Genomic DNA, 15,685 nt, shown 5'->3' with positions numbered 1-15,685 from the left:
ATAACTACCTACCTGGTTTATAATAAATACGGCTTAGAAACTTTTCATGCATCATTAATACTGAAAGAAAATTGACAAATGGTCAAGTGTTGACACTAACACAGTCTTATTGGTTATACAGAGTTCAGACGGGTGGCATGGCTCCACCATGAGAAAAATACCCCTCATCACTACTATCAGAATAAGAAGATAAACCCCCATAACACGCTATTTTACACTATGGTGACCCTCCTGTACCGCCCAATCCATGTCCGCAGTCGCAAGCAAAGAGTCTTTACACAAATTGTAGCTCTTTAATTCACAGAGTCGGTAGCGTGGTCTCTGGGATAGCTCAGATCCCCAGTTATAGTCTAGATCAGAAAAATCTGCAGAAGCTTTGTGACCGCTGCGATTACCACAGGAATATAAAATCGGGGTGTCTTGAAGTGTTTGCTGTCTAGGCGTTATTAATTTGGAGTCTGCAAAATTTAAAGCACATCCTGCTAGTGTGATATCAGCGCCAGCAGCATTTACATTAACATAAATAAAAACATATTTTACTTACCATTGCAGGGAGATAATGTAGCATCATTCATCATTTCACAGGCTGTATAGTTAAGTACTCTGCACCTCATCGTTAAAGTTACAACACACCATGCTACAGCCGGGCAAAACGGGCCTGAATAAAAAAAATTCTTTATCATAACCCCTGCAACAGATTTTGTCGCATTCTTCTGGCTGGGGCCTTGTATCAGACAGTGTGACGCTCGCTTTTGCAGTTGTTTTAAAATCAGCTTTGGAACCAGAGGTTGCCATCTTCAAAAGACTGCTGGAATTAAATCGCTAGCTGTTCAGACCTGCCTGTACAATCTCCCCCGCGCATGCTATGACACGTCCTTGAGCCTTGCGCCTGTCCAGAATAATGGGGTATGACATGCCCAGGCATGTCCCGAACAAGGCCTAACTCCCTTTTTTACTATCAGGCACAAACACGCATGCCCGGCTCTGATTTTTAAAACTCCAAAAAAATTGAAAGCATCATTAGGCTAGAATGATTAGAAATAAAAAGCATTTTTTATTATTATTATTTCACAGCTCCCCAAAGTAGGGCTTGTTTCCCAAAAACACAGGACTCGTTAATTATTTACTTTATTTAACTTATTCTGTTTGTTTTGAATGTCCATAGAATTAGTCTAGGGTTAAGCTAATCATGTACCCAGAGGCTTGACTGCCTTGACTTATTGATGGGGGGATAGGTTCAAGACGCCTTATCTGAAAATAGGGTTGCTAGGATTACTCTTGCTTATCTTGGTGGGCTTAGGCCAACACATCACTTCTGCTTGCCTTATTTGAAAATAGGGCGGTTACTTCCGCATAGGGCCGTGATCTGCTGACGTAATCAACACCACGTGGGTTTGTTTACTTTGATGATGTCACTGATCAAAAGTGCTGATAATATTCATTAAAAAAGGGTGTACACTATTACTACTGATACTGACAAGTGTCTCTTATGAACAAAATATGATTGATTTTTTTTCATCATTTTCGATATCATAATAACTTCATTCCTCTATACTGTACCTAGTTTGCTTATCCAATTTCCCATTTTCATTTCCCAAATATTCTTTCTCATTTCCATAACAGTAAATACTTCCTAAGCTTTCTTATATTCGGTTAGTTTGCATTTAGAACCCCTTTCTAATTGCTTCTATTCTACAGTTAAAATTGCTCAGTAATCAGACTTAATTTTGTATTTTATTTTGTTCTGTCTTCCTTGTCTTTTGCCCTTATAAGCAGTATTTTCCACCCTCCTACTTCGTTAACTACTAGGTATCTTATATGGTATAAGTATAAATTAGACAGTGTTATCTGAGATTCAAGCTGGATAGGTTGGGAGCAGATGTCAATCACATTACGTTGCCATTGTACATATTTTTATATTGCAATTTATTTCGTATTGTGAGATATTTTAATCCTACATTAAATGCCCACAGTCACTATTGCAACATCAGTTGTCATATAAATGGATTAAAATAAATGAGTAATGGTCATTAAAATTTACTGAGAGCACTGAGAAATGAAACAAAGTAAAAAGTTGATTAGAGCAAAAGAAAGTGTACTGGAAACAGCCAGCACTAAGTTTCTAATAAATGTACTTTATACACTTATACATTTTCCATATATTTTATCCCTTTCCTGCAAAGAGCAAATCACTACAAGCACTTTAAGAACCCATTTTAAAGAAGAGTGATTCAAGATCTACTTCACCAATGTCTCTGAAATGTGAACAATTCATGCCCTTGTGATTGACTAGCTACTCAAAACACTTTGTATCATTCTGATGAAAAGCAAAATAAACATTATTAGGCAACTGTGTTTTTCCATGTTGGATAATGAATCACATTCTAGAAGGGAGCAGGTACTCTCCTGAGCCTGACCTTAAGACAAGTGGGATGGCCTACACAGTCTAAAATAAAGTTACTCTTCCAAGGCTTCCAGGCCAACTTCTCCCTCCCAAATGATCTTAACTGCGAATTATGGATTTCCCATGGAGTTCCTGGTGTTCTCTGAGCTTGGTTGTTTGCTTACTCTTACAGAATATATTTAAGATATCTCATAAGAAATAAAGCTATCCACTATTTACTGATGAGAGGATTATTAAAATATTGCTTATTTCTTTTAAGGGCTATGCTAGAATAAAATGAGACAGTCAGTTTGATATAGCTGTTAAGGCATCAGGCTAGAAACCAGGAAACCATGATTTCTGGTACCACCTTCAGCATCAAGCCAGCTGGGTAACCTTGGGCCAGTCACTGTCTTTCAGCTGTAGGAAGAAGGGAATTGCAAACCACTTCTGAAAAATCTTGCTAAGAAAACTGTAGGAACTTGTCCAGGCAGTCACCAGGAGTCAATCATCACTGACTTGAAGACACCTAAATCAATCAGTCAATCAATTGGTCAAGTCAGTCAATCAATCAATCTTAGTAGCTTTCCAGTGTGGTGCTTATATGAATCACAATTTCATCTTTTGTTAATGTTAAAGTTGGGAATACTCCACCAGCTGATGAAAGCAAGACACAGAAGCTTATGAAACATTTTCCATTAAAAGAATCTCAAGGTCCAGGTAAACTCATTTTACAGTGCTGCTAAACAGATTTCTAATAATGCTCAGTAGTTAAATGTTGTCATGTTATTCCCATAAAATGATTAGGGTTGGGGCTGGAGTTGGTTAATCAAGCCAAAGAAGTGCAAGGGGTGTTTAAAAAAAACAAAGATGGCCATGGTCACGTAATTGAACCTCTGCTCTTTTTTACATTTGTTGCACACGGAACACACATAAAAAGGGGCAGGGCTTTGATTGTACAGCTGCCATCTTTTTGGATCCACTACAATGATTTTGCCTTTGTGCAACCATCATTTTAGTGGAAATTGCGGGAAGTTTTGAAATATACTGTGCACAGCTGAATATATTGCATCTGCTGCACTCATATGAACTTCGTTAGTTCATAGTAAATTTAAATTTTTGTCTGAAGTATCTCAAGATCCCCCTTTTTCATAAACATTGAATGCCTGACCCAAAGGGGCAGAGTTTGCAATGCAATGCCACAACAGTGCTCTTGTCATTTGCTAAAAGTAGTGAGAACCTGAGGCCTTCATTGCCAAGGGTGATTTTTATGAGCACATGCAAGAAACCTGGAAAGCCTTCAAAGTAGCATGACTTTGCTCGTAAAATGCCAATCCCAAATGTCTACATAGATATGTTTGTAAATCCTGGGCTAAGACATCACTTTTCTCCCCTGTTTCAAATAATTTAACTCTAGGAATGCCACAACAAACAGCTGGCAGAAGCACTATAAAGAACCAAGTGTGAGAACTGAAAAACAAACCCCCTAAATGTTTTGTCATGGAGGAATATCTGGATCTTGCACACACAAAAAAAGAAAGCAACATTTCTGTACTTAGCTTGCCTAGAAAAATCCATTTCGTTGGCAAACGTTATACAAATGTGCAGATTCTGAATTTCCTTGTTCCATGAAATCCAATGAAAAAGGATCTTTCTTGATATATATAGATTAGATTAGCAAATTAGCATTATTTTGTAAAGATATTGTTTAGAAATAGTCCTACATTTTACACTAATAACTGCTGTATTATTTAAAATTCATTTTTGGACAATGCTTATACAATCTTCTACTGTAAATGTTTTGTATCCTTGAATTAAAGAGAGACATTTGAGTGAAAAGAAGAACACACTGATGGAATCTTCCCCAGAAGAAGGTTTTCTTCTACCTGCTTCCAGTGAAACATCATTGATTTACTCACTTAAATCAACTCTTCCTCAAAGTACTGGTCTTTTTAACTTCCTCTGTTCCTATTAAGAATGATTGACTGATTGAATGAATGACTTAATTAGTCATTAAGAGCAAGGTGTTTCTACCCAAATCCATATTTGAAATTAATGATAAAAGATTCCAAAAATGAAGTACCTGAAATGGAAGAGCTTAGGTTTATTAGTTAGAATATGCCATTGTTCTACAAGGCTTGGAAGATGGATTGGGGTAGGTCATTTGTCAGAAATAGCCTACTTTAAATTGGAGAAATCAGAAATATAACAAAGCAGCAATTGGGAAGTAAGGTGGAATGATGTACTGCTAGATTGCAATTAATGCCAGTTAAAATAATGTGATATTAAATTTAGTGTAAATTATAAAATGATACATCATTTTTAATCCAACCCAAAATTCAGTTTATGTGAGCAGGTGTGTGTGCAATTGCCATTGGGGTTTTAGACACTACTAATCTTTGTGTGTACAAAATGGAAAAAAGGAAGATCCTTTCAGAGGAAAACATTACAATCTCAAAAAAGAAGAGGTTCGTTATTACATTAGAGCAAAAATTTGATGTAATTGAGCAACATGAATGTGGTCATAGCAACGCTAAAATAGGATGAGATGTTGGAGTGCCTGAATGTAGAGTATGCAATATTACAAAGCATACATGGAAAACAAAACGAAAAGATAAAGTTGCAGCAAATATTTGTCATGGCAAACAGTGGTGTTTAAATTTGTGAACTCTTCTGAATTTTCAAAATTTCTGCAAAAATATGACCTAAAATGTGTTCTGTTCTATACAGTCATAAAACTAGGTAACAAGAACCTAATTAAACAAATGAGTAAAAATATTATACTTCTTCACTGATTTATTGAGAAATATCCAAAGTTATGTATTTGTGGGTGGCAAAAGTATGAGCTTTGCTTTCAACTACTGATGTGTCCCTTTTGGTAGCAATAACTGGAATTAAATGTTTCCAATAACTGTTGAGCAGGCCTGCACATGGGCTTGGAGGAATTTTAGCCCATTCATCCTAATAAAACAACTTAGATTTTGGGGGTTTTCTCATATGCGCCGCCTGCTTCAGGTCCTTTCACAACATTTCTCTAGGATTAAGATCAGGACTTTGACTTGGCCATTCCAGAACATTAACTTCCTTCTGCTTTAACAACTCATATGCTGTAACAACTCACTTCAGCTGTTCTCCCAAGAATTCGAACTCTTGAGGCAATCACTGCTTCAAACAGGATTCTTCTATTTGGGGATCAGTAACAGTGGAGGATCAAGGTGAGGTCTGAGGTAAAAGTTCGTTAACACCGTATAGTCACCCAAGCCGTAAAACCCCTGCCGCCAAAGCCACTCGGGGATTTGAATTGTATCCAATCAGCTGACATCTCGGGGAGATCAGCCGTTGCTCTTGGCATGCGATTTACTGGCTTTGCTGGCATCCGCCTCGTTGCGATCATCTTCGGAGAGCTATCATACCCCTCCCCATGGCAATCAGGAAAAGGAAACAAAACTGGCGAACAAATACAAACATGCAAGTAATGCTGGGCTCCCCCCTCCCCCAACAGAATGGCAGGTCCCAAAGATGGAGGGATAGAAGGAAGGTAAATAAAATAGGGAACCGTTTGGGACCTGACATATGCTTTGGATCATTGTTTTGCTACATGATACATTGTCTTGAGCTTCTGTTCGCAGATAGATACTCTGATACTTTCCTATAGTATATGCTGGTATAATTCAGAATTCATGGTTCCATCAATGACAATAAGCCATCTTAGTTCAAAGGCAACAAAGCAAGCCCAAGCCATCTTACTGCTACCATCACCATGCTTCATACATGGGTAAGGTTGTTATGCTGGAATGTAGTGTTTGCCTTTCACCAAACGTAACACTTTTTATTAAAGCCAGAAAGTTCTATTTTAGTATCATCTGTCCACAGAACACTCTCCCCATAGCCTTCTGGCTTATCCAAGTGATCTTTCACAAACTGTAAATGAGCAGCAATTTCTTTTTTGGAGTGTAGTGGATTTTTTCTTGCAACCTTATCATGTACACCATTGTTCATTGTTCTCTTGATGGTGGTCTCAGGAATACTAACATTCAGCAACGCAAGATAGGTCTTTAGTTCCTTAGGCATTTTCCTGGAATTCTTTGAGACCTCCTCACACTTTGTCTGCCTTGCTCTTGGTATGATCTTAATTGGTCAACTGACCTGGGGGAGGTAACTGGTACTGAAATATCTCAACTTGTACACAGTCTGCCTGACAGTGGACTGGTAGAATTCAAACTCTTTGTAGATAGTTTTGTAACCTTTTCTAGCCTGGTGAGCATTAACAACAGTTTTTCAGAGGTGTTCAGAAATCTTTGTTTGAGCCTTGGCACATTTCAGATACCTGTATTTTAATATCAGACTTTAATAGTGAATATCCAAAATTCTGTTCTTTAAATAAGGCAGGACCCCACACACTAACACCTGAGCATCATCCCATCAATTGAAACACCTCACTCTTAATTTCTCTTTCAAATGAACTGAAAGTCCTAGAAATTCAGATAATTTTGCCTCCCACAAATATATAGCTTGGATAATATTTCTCAATAAACCAATAAACAAGTAAGTTCTTAACTTATTTAATTGTTTTTTTTAATCTAGTTTTAGATTTGTGAAGAATGTATCCTGTTTTAGCCTATATCGATACAGAAATATTGAACATTGTACAAGGATGAAATGTTACAATGATAGAAATAGAGCATCTCTAACTATGTATTGAAGTTTGCAACAAAAATGGATTTCCCTTAGCAGAGTGGCTATTCAGACCAAAGCTTTAAGTTTGTTTAAGAGTGAAAGAAAAAAAATAATGAAAATGAAATACAAGTATTATGCAAGTGCAAAATACTAAAATTAGGGGTGAAGTAGCCAGGGGAAATGCACAATCTAAATATCCTGATTTAAAAAAAAATAAATGGTTGATATGCTGACAACACATATTCAACAGTGATGAAACCAGTTTATTCTGGAAAAGGATGCTTTCCTAAACTTAAATTTCCAAGAAAGAAAGAAAAACAACCTAACATTTTTACAGGGAGGCATTGCTCAAGGCGATTTCAAACTGAAATGAATGCTTGTTTATCAGTCTTCAAATCCTCACAGTTTGAAAGGCTACAGCCATAAATCACTTCCAATTATTTGGCATTCAGATCAGAAAACAGGGATGATCCAAGAACTATTTTGTGACCAATTTTCAAGCTATTTTTTTCAGCTGTTGAAAAATATTGCAAGGAAAGCAACATCACATTTAAAGCACTATTGGTTTTAGATAATGCTCCAGGACATCCACCTATACTGAGTTCATTATGTAAAAATCATTTTTGCTGCCAAAACATTGGATCAAGGGGCTATCACAACATATAATGCCTACTTCACAAGAAAAACATATGAACAGGGAATTATTAAAACTACAGGAAACAAGACAACTTCCTTTAAAAAAATCTGGAAAAATTATAATATCAGACATGCCACAGAAAATATTTATCATGTTTGGCAACAAATAACTACAGATAACATTTGTGGAGTGTGGACATTCATTTTACCACATTGTGCAAACAGTAGTGATTTTGATGAAAACACTATTAATAGAAGAAATAAATATTGGAAGAGAATTTTGATTTGATGAACTTGAAGAGGAAGATGTTCAGTAACTGTTCAATTCCCTTTTGGAAGAATTGATTGATTATCACCTACCTTTGGGTCAACACAAAGTATTTGAAGAAGCTGATAGTGATTCCAAACAGTGAAATAATGTGCAAATGAAAAAGTTCACTCTCAAGATATTTGAAGTGTTTTTTGAGCTGTAGAAGTCATAAAGCAAAGGTTTATGGATGCTGACCCTAACCTCAATTGAAACATACACATTGGCCAAATGGTAGGTAAACATTTTGTCTCCTAGTGCATGTATGAAGATCTAAAGAAAAATATATTTTTGATAGACAACAAAGAATATATAAACCTGAAGGATGGCATAAAGTGATAGGAGTCAGTGGTCAGTCAACACTTATAAAATCTGCCATCTTGGACACAACTAGTTTCGATGTGAGGCATATTAGTAAAAGCAAAAGAAAGAGAAATCCACTCTGGTTCACAGCAGTTGTAAATAGTATAGGAGGAAAAAAATCAGCATATAGCAGATATAAGAATAACTGAAATATAGCTGATAATAAGAACCTACAAAAAAGCCAAAGAAGTTACTAGTGCTGCTAAAGCACAGAATGAAGGAACTGGCCAGGGAAACAACCTGCCTCCAGAAGCAGTGAATGCTCCAACACTGGAAGTTTTTAAGATGAGACTGGACAGCCATTTGTCTGAAATGGTACTGTATATAGGGTTTCCTGCCTGAGCAGGGGGTTGGGACTAGATGACCTCCAAGGTCCCTTCCAACTTTATTATTATTATTAAATCTATTAAAAAGGGGGATAAAACCTTTTTTTGGTATATAGATAGTCCTCGACTTACAACCATTCATTTAGCGACCATTTGAAGTTACAACAGCACTGAAAAAAGGACTTACTAACATTTTTCACACTTATGGCCATTGCAGTGTGATCAAAATTTGGACATTTGGCAACCGATACATATTTATGACGGTTGCCGTCTCAGTGATCATGTGATTATTTTTTTGCAACCTTCTGACAAACAAAATCAATGGGGAAGCCAGATTCACTTAACAACTGTGTTACTAACTTAACTTACTTAATCTAATCTAACTTAAAAACTGTTGTGATTCACTTACCAACTGTGGCAAGAAAGTTCATAAATAGGGGCAAAACTCACAAACTGTCTCACTTAGCAACAGAAATTTTGGGCTCAGCTGTGATCGTAAGTCAAAGACTACCTGAATTAGTGATAGAAAGAGAAAAAAACTGGCTCAGAATGAACAAAGACTTGCAACAGAAATCAAGGATAATAAAAAAAGTTTTTTTCAACATATTAATAACAAGAAAAAGTCAAGGAAACTGTAGGTCCAGTAAAGAGAGAAGATGACAAGGCAGTAACAGGCAACAGGGAGAAAGCAGAGCTGCTTAACTCATTCTTTGCATCAGTCTTCACACACACAAAAATTATAGCACAACATACCCCAAAAATACTGCAAAAGACAAACTAGAAACAAAAATTAAAATAAGCAAGAAAATGGTAAGAGAACACCTATCTTGATGAATATAAATCACCAGGGCCCGACTGATTACATCCCAGAGTTCTAAAGGAGCAGGTAGATGTTATCTCAGAACCATTGCACCACCATATTTTTCAAACAACCTGGAGCACCGGGGAAGTACCTGAGGATTGGAAAAGGGCTGATGTGGTTCCCATCTTCAAGAAAGGCAAAAAACAGACCCAGGAAACTACAGACCAATCAGTCTAACATCAATACCTGGGAAGATCCTGGAAAAAATAATCAAAAAGCAGATCTGCGAACAACTAGAAGCAAACAAAGTTATAACTGGTAGCCAGCATGGGTTTGTTAAAAACAGATCATGCCAAACCAATCTTATTTCATTCTTTGATAAAGTGACCAGATTAGTAGACCAGCGAAATGCTATGGACATAGTATACTTAGATTTCAGTGAGGCATTCGACAAAGTAGACCACAATCTACTGCTTGGTAAGCTAGAGAAAGGTGGAATAGACAACATCACCACCAGATGGATTTGTAGCTGGCTGACAAACCGTACTCAACCCGTAGTCTTCAATGGTACTACATCCACATGGAGAAAAGTAAGCAATGGGGTACTGCAAGGCTCTGTCTTAGGCCCAGTACTCTTCAATATCTTCATCAATGACTTAGATGAGGGAATAGAAGGGGAACTCATCAAATTTGCAGATGACACTAATCTGCCAAGAATAGCCAACACCCCAGAAGACAAACTCAGGATCCCAAAAGACCTTGACAAACCAGAACAATGGGCCCTATCCAACAAAATGAGTTTTAATGTGGAGAAAAGCAAAGTCTTACATTTAGGCAGGAAAAATTAAAGTTATAAGTACAAGAAAGGTCATAAAATTGGGTAAAACTCACTTAACAAATGTCTCACTTAGCAACAAAAATTTTGAGCTCAATTGTCATAAATCGAGGACTATCTGTATAATGAATATTCATGGGCAGAACTGTGTGAGTATGCAAGTAACTTGATGAGTCCTTGAATTGGAAAGATTGTTTACTCCCAAGATAAAAGAATCCCATCTCTTTGACCCTATTTTTATCCTTTCTTAATCCCTTTGCCCACTCAGAGCATGAAAATTACAATTTTTAAAAAAGTAAAATGATAGCTGTTAAGAGACCATATGTAATAAAGAGCACTCAACAAATCCCAAATTAGCATCTTTGCTTTAAAAGGCTCTTTGAAATGAAATAAAATGTTTTTACCTTGTCACCTAAAAACCAACAGCACAAAATATTGTTACAATCTATCTTTTGGTTTTTAGCTGTAAGAACTGAAGTGACAAATGAAGATGTGAAGGATGCCAGAAGATTTGAATTTTTTGAGAAGTATGAAGGTAAATAAAATAAGCTTTTACACCAAGTTAAAACGAATGATGTTCCGTGTGCATCATCTGTGTTCTGTTGTTTGGTGGAAAAAAAAGAGTATTACCTAATACATCAGGGCTATAATTTCAGCTCTGTTGTCCTGTGTTCATTGACATAGCAAACTGCAGCTATCTCCATTCTATTTTTAAACACTTGATTTATGCTTTTCTGTTGGGTTTGTTCTGCTAAAACCTATTTTGTGTGTGTTCAGCTGAAAAAGAACAAACATTTTTTCTATAGCTGTGGCAATTTGTTTGTCTAGACCTCAATTACAAAATTAACAAGGCAGGGTTTGTTGCCGTTGTTGTTGTTGGGTTCCTTAAGCCAAAGTTTAAACCTCTAATAAAGCATGACATGCAAAGCTCCTAATAACAATGTGCAGATAACAACATAAAGATACTTTATTTTTTAATTTTATAAACCCATGATGGGGTGCAATTTCAAAATTCAGTGTATAAGACCAAAACATATTATATGAAGATTCATAACTGAATAGCAGTGTTTTATTTTTCAGATCATTATCCATTAGCAGCACTTGATGTGATAAATAAAACACCAAATAGGTAGAGCAATGAATTGTTTTATCAGACACTAATGTATAGTAAGACCAGGAATTTTGTTCATAGCCTAGTGAAGCTTAAAATAAATGGCAAAAACGGCTTAGTCCTAACAGAAATATTTCATCTATATAGTCAGACTCTAGTGAAAACAGATTGTTAATAGCATTAGTATTTTTTGTCGTGAGATAAAAGCTACAACCCCTGGTGTAAATGCTGTTTTTTGGATGTCAGAGCAATGTGGCTGGACCATTCAAAGGCTTAGGGCTGGCAAGCTTTGGGGCATTGCTCCTGCATGCCAGATTTAGTGAATATATGCCCAGCTTTTGTGTGTGCTGGTTTCTCTGGGCTTCTGCTGCTTGGATCTGAAGCCAAGTACTCGTGAAATACTGTATCCAAATTCTAAATGAAGCCTGCATCCCTTGGAATTACAGCCGCCAAGTTTGGAATATGGGGAATCAAGCACACAGCTTTAAGAATAGCAGGGTATCTCCTAACTACAGGGAGTGCAGAATTATTAGGCAAATGAGTATTTTGACCACATCATCCTCTTTATGCATGTTGTCTTACTCCAAGCTGTATAGGCTCGAAAGCCTACTACCAATTAAGCATATTAGGTGATGTGCATCTCTGTAATGAGAAGGGGTGTGGTCTAATGACATCAACACCCTGTATCAGGTGTGCATAATTATTAGGCAACTTCCTTTCCTTTGGCAAAATGGGTCAAAAGAAGGACTTGACAGGCTCAGAAAAGTCAAAAATAGTGAGATATCTTGCAGAGGGATGCAGCACTCTTAAAATTGCAAAGCTTCTGAAGCGTGATCATCGAACAATCAAGCGTTTCATTCAAAATAGTCAACAGGGTCGCAAGAAGCGTGTGGAGAAACCAAGGCGCAAAATAACTGCCCATGAACTGAGAAAAGTCAAGCGTGCAGCTGCCAAGATGCCACTTGCCACCAGTTTGGCCATATTTCAGAGCTGCAACATCACTGGAGTGCCCAAAAGCACAAGGTGTGCAATACTCAGAGGCATGGCCAAGGTAAGAAAGGCTGAAAGACGACCACCACTGAACAAGACACACAAGCTGAAACGTCAAGACTGGGCCAAGAAATATCTCAAGACTGATTTTTCTAAGGTTTTATGGACTGATGAAATGAGAGTGAGTCTTGATGGGCCAGATGGATGGGCCCGTGGCTGGATTGGTAAAGGGCAGAGAGCTCCAGTCCGACTCAGACGCCAGCAAGGTGGAGGTGGAGTACTGGTTTGGGCTGGTATCATCAAAGATGAGCTTGTGGGGCCTTTTCGGGTTGAGGATGGAGTCAAGCTCAACTCCCAGTCCTACTGCCAGTTTCTGGAAGACACCTTCTTCAAGCAGTGGTACAGGAAGAAGTCTGCATCCTTCAAGAAAAACATGATTTTCATGCAGGACAATGCTCCATCACACGCGTCCAAGTACTCCACAGCGTGGCTGGCAAGAAAGGGTATAAAAGCAGGAAATCTAATGACATGGCCTCCTTGTTCACCTGATCTGAACCCCATTGAGAACCTGTGGTCCATCATCAAATGTGAGATTTACAAGGAGGGAAAACAGTACACCTCTCTGAACAGTGTCTGGGAGGCTGTGGTTGCTGCTGCACGCAATGTTGATGGTGAACAGATCAAAACACTGACAGAATCCATGGATGGCAGGCTTTTGAGTGTCCTTGCAAAGAAAGGTGGCTATATTGGTCACTGATTTGTTTTTGTTATGTTTTTGAATGTCAGAAATGTATATTTGTGAATGTTGAGATGTTATATTGGTTTCACTGGTAAAAATAAATAATTGAAATGGGTATATATTTGTTTTTTGTTAAGTTGCCTAATAATTATGCACAGTAATAGTCACCTGCACACACAGATATCCCCCTAAAATAGCTATAACTAAAAACAAACTAAAAACTACTTCCAAAAATATTCAGCTTTGATATTAATGAGTTTTTTGGGTTCATTGAGAACATGGTTGTTGTTCAATAATAAAATTAATCCTCAAAAATACAACTTGCCTAATAATTCTGCACTCCCTGTACCTTTTCCTAAATACTTATACAGCTGATTTCTGGGGGAGAATTGTCAATTTTAACCTCTATTCAGAGGACAAAAATGAATACAGTTAAAATGGATTTTGGGGGTTAGAGGCAAAGTTTTTTCTGCATAGTGACTGCACCTTCACTTCGGAAGGAAGAAGGGGAATATAGATCAATAATGGGAAGAAATCTATTTGGGGATAAAGGGGAGAGATATTGACGAAACGGCAAAGAGATGAGATATTGTAAACCACATGTAAGCCAGCAGTTTTGCATCCCCCAGTGTCATTGCTAAAGTAAAAATCACTAATTAATTGCAAAAAACTTTTTAAATTTAAATTTAAAATGTTTTCTCCTCCATCTTGAGCTGGAGCAAACTTTTACTATGAAGAAAAAAATATTGCTCGGATGGATAGCTAATGCATGCAAATGTAAGATGCCAGTGAAACGGCTCTTAACATCAGCCATATTATTATTCTCACTCATTTTTAGAAAGTTGAAGACAACAGATTTAGATTCACAAATGAGCACTGCTAGCTACCTGCATGCTTCCAATCAACAGATGTGATATTTTATATTAACTGAATACAATAATCATGCAAGCTCTGTTTATATTCTGTGTAACTTCTCAACTCAAACCTTCTCCATTTGTTAATTCTATTGAAGGATGTAGTACAATCCTGAGAAGTAAATGTAATTTTTTTAGATACTTGCAACATTAAATGAGAAAAGCAGGACTAAAATCATTGGAAGATATTTAAAGATTTTTCCATTTCAATAGAAATCAAGTGTAAATTTAAGCATAAATACATTGGTTACCGATTGTCCTCTGGGTTAGATTTAAGGTGCTGGTTCTTACCTATAAAGCCCTACATGGCTTAGGCCCGGGATATTTGCAGGACCGTCTGCTGCCAGGAACGACCTCCCATCGCCCGGTGCGCTCACACAGGGAGGGCCTCCTCAGGGTGCCGTCGGCTAGACAATGTTGGCTGGCGGCCCCCAGGGGGAGGGCCTTCTCTGTGGGAGCGCCGGCCCTGTGGAATCAACTCCGGTCCTTTCGTCGCGGCCTTAAAACATTTCTCTTCCATCAGGCTGACCTGGACTGATAATAGGGATTTTTCACTAGAATATTTTTAATATTTTATCATTGGGGCTTGTTAGTTTAATCTGTTTTAACATTTGTATTATTGTGTTTTATTGTTAGCCGCCCTGAGTCCTTCGGGAGATAGGGCGGCATATAAGTCCCAAAAATAAATAAATAAATTTAAAAATGTAGAATTTGTAAGGATCCAAAATCCAACAATCTCTTGATCCTTGTTTATATACAATTTGTTTTAATATCAAAATATTTAATGATGTACTGTCAAACGAAACGTAAAAGAGGAGTTACTTCTTATAATAAATTGTGCATTGTACATATGTTAAATGGTAAAGTGTGCATGGTAAATTTATTATAATAAATTGTGCATGGGAAAATGGACATTTGTTCATAGGAGGCCCTTGTGAACTCTTTCTTAGAATACCACAATTGTTCAACCTTATTGGCACTGCAGTGATTACATTACAATTCATTATGCATGCTGGCTTAAGCTTTGGCTCAAACTTTGGAATAAGCTTCTGAGCTTCCTAATGCTCACATAACAACTGAATGAGCATCAGAATTCTGATTCTCTTCCCTTCCCCTACTCTTTTCAAATTATAAAAGACTTTGCAGCTAAAGAATTAAATCTTAGAAAAATTCAGTAAAACCAGTCCTATAGAAGAGAGCATTAATTCTTTCCAAATGACATGTTTTTTGGCCTCAGATTATAAAAGAAGCATGTCCTTATAGCATTTCTCAGGTAAGGCTACAGAAGTAATTATGGTGTTTTGCTGGAGGAACTATTGATTTAATTTAGTAATGAAGCTGTTATTGTTGTAGAGATAACTAGTAAAGTTTACTTTTAAATTATATGCTACTTTAATGCTACTATTCAGGGTCCAAGCTTTTAAAATATTCTTGGAAGCAGAAACATTTGAATGAGTACCACAGTAACTGATTTTGGGAGAAGAAACAGCTTGGGGGGGTGAATCTTAAAATAAGCTTCATTCTTCAATCACTGACCACAATTGGGACCATTAGCTTCACTAAGCAACCTGGAAAACACTACTTAACCAGGCACCCAACTTA

The sequence above is a fragment of the Vipera ursinii genome (assembly GCF_947247035.1).
Source record: "Vipera ursinii genome assembly, chromosome: 4".
NCBI classification, from domain to species: domain Eukaryota; kingdom Metazoa; phylum Chordata; class Lepidosauria; order Squamata; family Viperidae; genus Vipera; species Vipera ursinii.
Note: the sequence above shows the minus strand (reverse complement) of the source record.